Raw genomic sequence first — 8,777 nt, forward strand, 5'->3', positions numbered from 1 at the left:
CAATGCACTCAGAGTAGGAAACTGGGAGCCAGGAGACCAGGATTCAGTCCCTCTCTACCACAAGCACATTGGGAGACCTTGGGCAAGTTACATCACCTGTCTGTGCCTCAATTTATCCCTCTGTGAAAAAGGGTATGAACATATACTTTTTGCAAAGCACTTTGAGATCCTCAAATGAAAAATGTTATTTGCATGTAAAGTTATTTGTTTGTCTTTGCTTTGCAAAACTCTGCTGGTGGGGATTGATTTTGTAAAACCAAAATCAGGGGTAATTCAGATCTGGCTGCAGCCTGTACCCAAAACTTGAAGTTCAGATGATGGAGATATATCTATATCTTAATTCCATATGAACCATCTCTACTTAAGACTTTTTTCCCTACCTCCTCTGTAAAAACTCCTTTTATATAATTTTTAATTGTATATCAATATACATCCTTTTCAATGGAATACTAGTTCTGTCTGAAGCTTGACAAATTCAGGCAGAAAATAAGGAGCACCTTTTTAATCGTGAGGTTATTTAACCCTTGAAACAACTTAACGAAGCATGTGGTGGATTCACTATTACTTGAAGTATTTTTAAATCATGATTGCCTTCCTAAAAGATATGCTTGAGCTTGACATGACATTTTGGGCTTGATGCAGGTGAAATGTTATGGCCTGTGTTATGCCAGAGCCCAACTAGATGATCACAATTCATAGTTTCATAGATACTAAGGTCAGAAGGGACCATTCTGATCATCTAGTCTGACCTCCTGCACAGCGCAGGCCACAGAATCTCACCCACCCACTCCTACAAAAAACCTCACCTATATCTGAGCTATTGAAGTCCTTAAATCATGGTTTAAAGACTTCAAGGAGCAGAGAAACCTCCCTCAAGTCACTCATGCCCCATGCTACAGAGGAAAGTGAAAAACCTCCAGGGCCTCTCCAATCTGCCCTGGAGGAAAATTCCTTCCCGACCCCAAATATGGCGATCAGCTAAACCCTGAGCATATGGGCAAGATTCACCAGCCAGATACCCAGGAAAGAATTTTCTGTAGTAACTCAGATCCCATCCATCTAATATCCCATCTCAGGGGATTAGTCCTATTTACCCTGAATATTTAAAGATCAATTACTTACCAAAATCCCATTATCCCATCATACCATCTCCTCCATAAACTTATCGAGTAGAATCTTAAAACCAGATAGATCTTTTGCCTCCACTGCTTCCCTTGGGAGGCTATTCCAAAACTTCACTCCTCTGATGGTTAGAAACCTTCATCTAATTTCAAGTCTAAACTTCCTGGTGGCCAGTTTATACCCATTTGTTCTTGTGTCCACATTGGTGCTGAGCTGAAATAATTCCTCTCCCTCTCCTGTATTTATCCCTCTGATATATTTATAGAGAGCAATCATATCTCCCCTCAACCTTCTTTTAGTTAGGCTAAACAAGCCAAGCTCCTTAAGTCTCCTTCCATAAGACAAGTTTTCCATTCCTCAGATCATCCTAGTAGCCCTTCTCTGTACCTGCTCCAGTTTGAATTCATCCTTTTTAAACGTGGGAGACCAGAACTGCACACAGTATTCTAGGTGAGGTCTCACCAGTGCCTTGTATAATGGTACTAAAACCTCCTTATCCCTACTGGAAATGCCTCTCCTGATGCATCCCAAAACCGCATTAGCTTTTTTCACAGCCATATCACATTGGCAGCTCATAGTCATCCTGTGATCAACCAATACTCCAAGGTCCTTCTCCTCTTCCATTACTTCTAATTGATGCGTCCCCAACTTATAACTAAAATTCTTGTTATTAATCCCTAAATGCATAACCTTACACTTCTCACTATTAAATTTCATCCTATTACTATTACTCCAGTTTACAAGGTCATCCAGATCCTCCTGTATAATATCCCGATCCTTCTCTGAATTGGCAATACCTCCCAGCTTTGTATCATCTGCAAACTTTATTAGCACACTCCCACTTTTTGTGCCAAGGTCAGTAATAAAAAGATTAAATAAGATTGGTCCCAAAACCGATCCCTGAGGAATTCCACTGGTAACCTCCCTCCAACCTGACAGTTCTCCTTTCAGTAGGACCCGTTGCAGTCTCCCCTTTAACCAATTCCTTATCCACCTTTTGATGTTCATATTGATCCCCATCTTCTCCAATTTAACTAATAATTCCCCATGTGGCACGGTATCAAACGCCTTACTGAAATCTAGGTAAATTAGATCCACTGCATTTCCTTTATCTAAAAAAATCTGTTACTTTTTCAAAAAAGGAGATTAGGTTGGTTTGGCACGATCTACCTTTTGTAAAACCATGTTGTATTTTGTCCCATTTACCATTGACTTCAATGTCCTTAACTAATTTCTCCTTCAAAATTTTTTCCATCAAAATTGACAATGGTCCCTTCTAGCCTTGAAATTAATGAATCTATGAATACAGTAACTTTTTAGTTGGTTTATTTGGAAGTTTATCCTTTATTGGCAGTTTTAGTATCTAGGGAGGCTTAAATGAAATGTAGAAAATGGGTTGGAAATAGGAATTTCCATCAAAAATAGGTAATATGGTTTTGTGAGAAGGAATTCTGGGACATTATCATATGAAGGAGTGGAATTTTGCGAGACTCCTTTATTCCTGGCTTGGATGCTGGAAAGAGAAGATAGTTCCACAGTTAGGAGAGGTCGTATGTAAATGTTTGTGTTTTATTACCACACTTCATTTTCTGTTTTTTTCCCGTTTTTCATGCAGTGAATTCTTATGACACTTCTTGTTATAAAATATTAACGTTGAATTTACACATTCAGGTAATTTTAAGTGACTGGAAAAATGTTTAGGTGTTTAGGCAGAAATAACTGAGGAAACGTTCTTGTTGTGGCTGGAACCAGATCTCCATAAGCAAGTACCCATATATGGATGTATATATTACAAAAAATGCATCAAGTGAATAAAATAAACTTAGTTTTTTAGTCCATAAACTCTATATCCAGAGCTACAAACACCCATGGTGAACACTGAGAATGAAAATATAGTCTTGCTTCTGTAGTTAGAGTAGTAAGTAAACAAAATCCAGTTGAAACAAAGATGAAATACCAGAATGCCAGAGTCTGACAACTGTGACTGGACAAAAACGTTTTTTGGGTTGTGTTTTTTGTTTTTGTATTTTGCCCAACCACTGCTTTCTCCCCTGAGTTACTGCAAGCATCTCCAGCCTCAGACATGGCTACCTTAAAGATTTAAAAATACAAAAGGTTGAAAGATTTCAGTACGACTACAGCACAGAGAGCAGGCTGAAACTGCCAGTGTCAGAAGATACTGGAGATTTTAGGGTCTTAAGGTTTTAACTGAATTTTTCATCTTGATATGTTTGTTTCAAAGCAAACTGCATGCATGTTTATTTTTCCTTATTAATACCCCTTTTAGTAAATAGAATAATTTACTCTAAATTCAGGTAAACGTGAACATGGTGCTTTATTAAATATATTAAAATTATCTCTTTCTCTATCTCTCTCCATTGAAATGAAGGCTCAAACCTAGTTAGAAGAAACACAGAAAGTAAACTGACTTGATTGGTCTCGGGAATGCACTTAAAATACATTTTAAAATGTAATAATAGTAAAGTGGTAACAAAATATCACACATACTGATTGACTATTCAGAGTCTAGCTATATACACTGTACCCAATTCATAACCCTGAAAAAGAAGAGGTAAGGAGGTGGTTTACTTTACAAACAGAGCATCGGCTTCTGCTGAAAATGGCTAAAACATTTGGGACTTGATGGGATTTTTTATTATATGAATTTCCTAGTTATCACTGGTACTTCTCAGAATGCTCAGTACATTTTTTAGTCTGTAAAACTCATGCTTTGTAAAGTAGTAATTTGAAGGAAACATTTTCTAGCACTGAAAGATATTATAAATGATGGCTTTGAAAGGGAGATCCTGGATAAACTAATCCAAACACCTGCTTCAAGCAGTGAGTGTCTTATATTACTCTTTCCATAAATGTTCTTAACCTTTCCTTAAAGACATCCAATTATTTTGCCTTCTCTTCATTTGGCAAACAGTCCCACTGTTTGATTGACCTTACTGGTAAAGAGGGTTTATATATATCTAAGCTAAATTTAATCTTTTTTTCAACTTTATTTCTGACTATTACATCAGTCCACCATGAACACTTCTTTTCCCACTTCTGTCTTTTTCCCTTTATATATTCACAGAGACAATATGCTCCCACCTTTGTGTTTCTCTTTTTTTAAGCTAAACAAATGTTGTTCCTTCATTCTCATAAGACCTGGAAATACATATTACCTTTTGTTGAACCTCTCTGCATCATTAGACCACTCTTGAACAAAAGAGCCCAGAAATGTTTTCAGTATTCTTATGTATAGATTTACCAGTACAGCATAAATGATGATAAAATCTTCCTAACTCTCCAAAAGATGCCTTTCTACATACATCCTAGAAAAGAGTTAGCCTTTCTGTAACATCAACTAATAAGGTCTTGTTTTTTGTTTTGTAGCAGACTATTTCTTTCTGGAGTATGTTTATTAGTTTCCTAATTTATATTGTAGGAGTGTATTATTCTCTCAATGGATTTTCCTTCCATTTCTTGACAGTTTCTTCAGTTGGTAAACTACTATGTGAGAAATCATATGGGGTTTTTTTGTGTGTGTTAATTCCTTGATCACATTTGTTGGTTGAGCCTTTCTGTCAGTGAAAGAGACTGGGTGAAATCCTGGCCCCACTGAAGTCAATGGTAGCTTTCCCACTGGGGCCAGGATTTCATCGGATGAGTTTACTGAAATGGCCAACAGTATTTTCTGGCCTGTATTAGTTGACTGATGAGTGGCACTGCTGTTTGTCATTGGCTAGTGCGTGAGATTAAAGTTTGTGGTGGGAGTTGAGGGGCAGCATTTTGTTTCAGCTACAGTTTCTTCAGTTGTTTCAGTTCTAATGGGAAAACAATTATCCTGTCCAAAATACTTTGGCAGTTTGGAGGTAATAAATAAGGGCTGCCATTTCCATGTCTTTTTGTAGGTTTTCTTTGTTTTGCAGAGAGGCACATTCTGTTTGTATCTAATCGTGGCCTGATGCTGCACCATTGAAGTCAGTGGGAGTCCTGCTATTGACTTGAGCGAGAACAGAACCAAGCCCTAGGAGAGGGGAGCGAAGAGGTACTGTTGCCTGATGGGAGAAGGAGTAAGGTGGGAGCTCGAGTGTAGAATGGTTCTGGTAGGTTCAAATTGGCCTCAATCTTTATTGGAACAACTTTTTCTTTATTGACAACACTGGTCACAGGTTATAGAGTATAATATTAAATACCATCTTTTACTGTAGTTTAAACCAGCAAGTTATCGGTCAATATATCTCCCAGAGAAGCTGTGTGTCCGTGTGTGCTTGTATTAATATCATCTCTGGCTGAGGAGCTCCTAGTGGTGGATAAAGGTAAGGTGTACACACTGATATTATTAGAGCTGTCAGCTGTCTTTGATGCCATTGTTCACAAGGCACTGCTGACTTGTCAGTGAGATGGGACTGTTTAGAATTGATTTTTCCTTTCCTTTAGAGAGCTGCTGAGTGAATTTTCATTTTCTCCTCTCCCAGGGCTCCCATATGTGATGCCCCATATGGCTACTTCTTGTTACCTCTCAATTTAATATATGTAAACAGAGACTATAATGAGGTCTTTGGGAGCTGTAGTATCATTGACATGCTGATGATGATCTGCTGGCTCCTTTTCACTGAACCCAGATTCTGTAATCTCTAGAGTCTTACAGTATCTGAATGAAATTGGGAGCTGACCAAAAACAAATTGGCTGAATCTCCCTCCAGACAAGACATAAGTGATATGTGACAGGATCCAAGGACACTCCTGAGACCAGACTCCAAAGGGTTAATGCAGCAGCCATTTAACCCTAACCTATTAGAGGGAGCAAGGAAAATACAAAGAGGGTGCCTCAGAGGCCCAGGTTGTGGAGACAGCTGGAGCCCTGCCTAGGGGTTTGTCTGTGGAAACTGTTGGTTGTATTTCCTGTCTTTGTTTTACTGCTGCTGATGTTGTACAGTTTGGACTCATTATAAATTCTCATAAAGGTGGCGCTGGGAAGAAAGGACCACAATGGACTGAAGGCTGCCTGTTCTATTTTGTGGGCTGAGAAATCAGTGCTCCAACCCCCAGGATATTACTTGGCAGAGGAGGCACCTGGAGGAGTGGATGGATACATCCACAATGGCAGTTCACAGCTTCAAGGCTTTACTGGATCCTTTGTTGCTTTTGGAGTCTCAGTTTCTGAAAGTGAGCCTTAGCACCCATTTATGCATGTTACTGGTGAAGAGGTTGAGGAATTTCCTGTCCTATCTTGACTCAGCTCCTGTAATCTTTGCCTTTGACCCCTCTGTGCTGGATTGCCATAGTTTAAGGAAACTTCTGAAGGCCAGACAGAAGTTTCTGCTAGTTCTCAGAGCAACTATCCATCTCCTAAAACTGGTGGGATGTTGGGACTTTCAAAAAGGTTATTCATTCATTTCTAGGTGCTGGTTCAGGGTGTTGGGTACAATCGTTAAAACCTTGAATGGTCTGAGATCTAGATACCTGAAAAACAACCATTTAGTTCATTTCTTGTTATGTTGGCAAAGATTAGATGAGGTGCTTTGGCTTCCAGGTCTTAGAGTAAACCTTTCTAGGATCAACAATGGGGTATTCTTAGGGAACTCACTAAGATTTGCCAGAACCCAAGCCTGACAGTTTTCAGTGAATGTGGAAAAGACTACAGAGGGCTGGATGAGAGTGTTTCTGACAGGTGGATGTAATTATTGAGCTGCGTGGCAATGATTTGCTGTTTGGTTGCTCAGGTGGCATAATATAGAGAGGAGAACTATTTTGGATTCATAGAACATTGGAACTTTTGTGTTGAAAGTTTGTTTGGATTTAACAGTCTCCACTTAAGCAGGAGGGATTCTGATCTCCTAGATTTAAAACTGGCAGGATTATTTCAGGAGGTCTTTAAACTAAAGACAGAGAAAGGGACTTATTTCCTAATTCAACTAATCAGAGAGGCACATCTGACATAGAATGTAATAAAAAGATGGAGTTGCTGTGAAAAATAGAGAGCATTTGTGCACTAAAGCATCTGTATACACACGTAAAAACACGGGATGTAAGCAAGATTAAAAACATATTAAGTGTAATACAGTATGAGTAACCAAAACCTGGTGACAAAATTCTCATAAGTGTCAAATATCGGTATGGATAAATGCAGTCTATATTCAATAGATAGAAAGAGATAGAAAGAGAGGGGGAGGAATGTCATGTCAAAAGTGTTTTCAGTACCAATGAGATCATATACATTGACAGTTATCAGTGTGGTGGTGAAATCTATGAATTATCATACAGGTAATGACAAATAACAGCTACTATAGGTGTCCTTTGCAGACTATCAGGACTGGAGGAGAGAGAGAATAAAATCTTCCTGGACCAACTACCAGAGTATTTGAAACCACAGGATATCATACTTATGGGGGTTTTAACTACCCAGATTATCTGTTGTGTAAGAAATACAGCCAAACAGCAGCATAAAAGATGTTTCTAAATTACACAGACAATTTTTGATCCATAATATCTAAACTCAAGGATAAGCCACCCTGCATAGACTTCTGACCAGTAGTAGCGTATAAATGGTTGAATGTGTGAGGAAAAAACAGAAAGCTTGGCCTGAGTTACTGATCTTCATTTTAGGAATGAGTGGGTTCAAAGAATAAGAGTATATGGGTACTGCCCTATATCTTCCCTTCTGTCAGGAGAGAATTCTGCAATTCCTCTATTCTTAGAGCAGGTACCTGATCTTATAGCATCCCCTGTGCCATCTGTGATTCCTGACTGGGTATGGTGTCTGCAAGTTTTCCCTTCAGGAGCTGGGACCAAAGTCTTTTCCAAACAAAGTATTGTTTAATCTCAATAGTATAAACAAAGCATGACAAGGGTTCTTAACTCAAGGGTTCTGCACACACTTCTCTCTTACCTATAGGTTACGTAGGTCCAGTTTACCCAAGACACCCAAACCGCTGGGGACAGAGACTGCTTCGGAGCAGATTGAACCCCTGTCTCCCTCTTCCTTGTTCTTCAGGGGTTGTAGTTATGCACCCCAAAGTTATTTGTTACAGCTTTTCCCACTTGGCTCCCTACTGATGAACTCAGCATGGTTGGGAATAAAACATGATATCTGATTTGTCTTTAAGAACTAATAAACAATCTGCCTAAAGCTATTGTCCCCTTTCCTGCATATGTGCAAGTAACCCCTGGTTGAATTAATCCCTGGTGAGCCTATAACAAACAACACCATAACAATCAAACAGTTAATAAACTATTACTGGCAGCTCCCCTGTTCTTCACATAAATGTTGACAAATTAGCAAATAAGGTCTGAGGGAAAGAAGCATTAAATCAACAAGTGAGGGAAAAGTGGGCTGGGGAATCCTAAAAGACACTAATTAAAACATAACCAACAATAATTTCTTTAAAGGAGGACTGCAAGCAACAAGAATGAGCCAATCTGGCTCTAATTCGGGTAGCTGAAATCACAGGCACTCCTGTGCTATAACTGGAAAAGTATAGGGAGGGACAATCGCAGAAAAATACACAATTAGTTGAAGGTGACCCTTCAAGGGGAAAGGAGGTTTGTCTTTTTTTTTTGTTTTTGTTGTTTTTGTTGTTCTTTATTGATGTGTAATGAAGGACTGAAAAGTTTTTAACCTTAGAAATATCACATATTAAATGTTGTCTTCCCTGTTT

This window comes from Dermochelys coriacea, chromosome 6 (assembly GCF_009764565.3).
Source record: "Dermochelys coriacea isolate rDerCor1 chromosome 6, rDerCor1.pri.v4, whole genome shotgun sequence".
Taxonomy (NCBI): domain Eukaryota; kingdom Metazoa; phylum Chordata; order Testudines; family Dermochelyidae; genus Dermochelys; species Dermochelys coriacea.